The sequence below is a fragment of the Mchenga conophoros genome, linkage group LG18 (genome assembly GCF_057382185.1).
Source record: "Mchenga conophoros isolate Kocher_MC1m ecotype Shallow Benthic linkage group LG18, M_conophoros_male_GT1.1, whole genome shotgun sequence".
Lineage (NCBI taxonomy): Eukaryota > Metazoa > Chordata > Actinopteri > Cichliformes > Cichlidae > Mchenga > Mchenga conophoros.
The window spans coordinates 40,925,753-40,928,252 of record NC_140543.1 but is presented as its reverse complement, the minus strand read 5'-3'; positions in this window follow the sequence as shown (position 1 = coordinate 40,928,252).

The following is a 2,500-nucleotide window of genomic DNA, read 5'->3' as shown; positions in this document are numbered from 1 at the left end:
TAGAGCAGGGGAGGATGTGCGTCCCCGGGGCATGCTGGAGGTCAAGGGCCATGCTGGATATGCGGTGGAGGGTAACTGCAGGAGAAGGAAAGCTCATGGGGGATTAGAGCGGAGGAGTATGTGGGTCCTCGGGGCCTGCTGGAGGGCAAGGGCCATGCTGGATTTGTGGTGGAGGGTAACTGCGGGAGAAGGAAAGCTAGTGGGGGAGTAGAGCAGAGGAGTATGTTGGTCCCCGGGGCCTGCTGGAGGTCCAGGTCCATGCCCGATGTGAGTAGCAGCAGGGCCAGCGCGCCAAGGAGCACATCTTTTTCGACCGTAAAGGGAGACAGGAGGCCGACTCACTGCCTCGGCTAAATGGAGAGGGAATTTCAGCAGGGCCAGGGCAAAAGCATGGACCTTTTCAGCTGTAAGGGAGGCAAGAGCAAGGTGTGATGTAGGTCCCCGGGGCCTGCTGGAGGTCCAGGTCCATGCCCGATGTGAGTAGCAGCAGGGCCAGCGCGCCCAGGAGCACAACTTTTTCGACCGTAAAGGAGACAGGAGGCCGACTCTCTGCCTCGGCTAAATGGAGAGGGAATTTCAGAAGGGCCAGGGCACAAGCATGGACCTTTTTCAGCTGTAAGGGAGGCAAGAGCAAGGTGTGATGTAGGTCCCCGGGGCCTGCTGGAGGTCCAGGTCCATGCCCGATGTGAGTAGCAGCAGGGCCAGCGCGCCCAGGAGCACATCTTTTTCGACCGTAAAGGGAGACAGGAGGCCGACTCACTGCCTCGGCTAAATGGAGAGGGAATTTCAGCAGGGCCAGGGCACAGGCATGGACCTTTTTCAGCTGTAAGGGAGGCAAGAGCAAGGTGTGATGTAGGTCCCCGGGGCCTGCTGGAGGTCCAGGTCCATGCCCGATGTGAGTAGCAGCAGGGCCAGCGCGCCCAGGAGCACAACTTTTTCGACCGTAAAGGAGACAGGAGGCCGACTCTCTGCCTCGGCTAAATGGAGAGGGAATTTCAGAAGGGCCAGGGCACAAGCATGGACCTTTTTCAGCTGTAAGGGAGGCAAGAGCAAGGTGTGATGTAGGTCCCCGGGGCCTGCTGGAGGTCCAGGTCCATGCCCGATGTGAGTAGCAGCAGGGCCAGCGCGCCCAGGAGCACATCTTTTTCGACCGTAAAGGGAGACAGGAGGCCGACTCACTGCCTCGGCTAAATGGAGAGGGAATTTCAGAAGGGCCAGGGCACAAGCATGGACCTTTTCAGCTGTAAGGGAGGCAAGAGCAAGGTGTGATGTAGGTCCCCGGGGCCTGCTGGAGGTCCAGGTCCATGCCCGATGTGAGTAGCAGCAGGGCCAGTGCGCCCAGGAGCACATCTTTTTCGACCGTAAAGGGAGACAGGAGGCCGACTCACTGCCTCGGCTAAATGGAGAGGGAATTTCAGCAGGGCCAGGGCACAGGCATGGACCTTTTTCAGCTGTAAGGGAGGCAAGAGCAAGGTGTGATGTAGGTCCCCGGGGCCTGCTGGAGGTCCAGGTCCATGCCCGATGTGAGTAGCAGCAGGGCCAGTGCGCCCAGGAGCACATCTTTTTCGACCGTAAAGGGAGACAGGAGGCCGACTCACTGCCTCGGCTAAATGGAGAGGGAATTTCAGCAGGGCCAGGGCACAGGCATGGACCTTTTTCAGCTGTAAGGGAGGCAAGAGCAAGGTGCGATGTAGGTCCCCGGGGCCTGTTGTCGTACCATAGGCACGAGTGGTGTGTGTGTGTGTGGCAAAGAGTTTCTGCGCAGTGTACCAGGGGCACGGGGAAAGGTTGTTGTACCATAGGCACGAGAAAAGTTGTCGTACCATAGGCACGAGAAAAGTTGTCGTACCATAGGCACGAGTGGTGTGTGTGTGTGTGGCAAAGTGCTACTGAGCGGTGTACCAGGGGCACGGCGAAAAGTTGTTGTACCATAGGCACGAGAAAAGTTGTTGTACCATAGGCACGAGAAAAGCTGTCGTACCAGGGGCACGGAGGAAAGTTGTCGTACCATAGGCACGAGGAGAGTTTGTGTGGCAAAGTGCTACTGAGCGGTGTACCAGGGGCACGGCGAAAAGTTGTTGTACCATAGGCACGAGAAAAGTTGTCGTACCATAGGCACGAGAAAAGTTGTCATACCATAGGTACGAGGAGTGTGTGTGTGGCAAAGTGCTACTGAGCGGTGTACCAGGGGCACGGCGAAAAGTTGTTGTACCATAGGCACGAGAAAAGTTGTTGTACCATAGGCACGAGAAAAGCTGTCGTACCAGGGGCACGGAGGAAAGTTGTTGTACCATAGGCACGAGAAAAGTTGTCGTACCATAGGCACGAGGAGAGTTTGTGTGGCAAAGTGCTACTGAGCGGTGTACCAGGGGCACGGCGAAAAGTTGTTGTACCATAGGCACGAGAAAAGTTGTCGTACCATAGGCACGAGAAAAGCTGTCGTACCAGGGGCACGGAGGAAAGTTGTTGTACCATAGGCATGAGAAAAGTTGTCGTACCA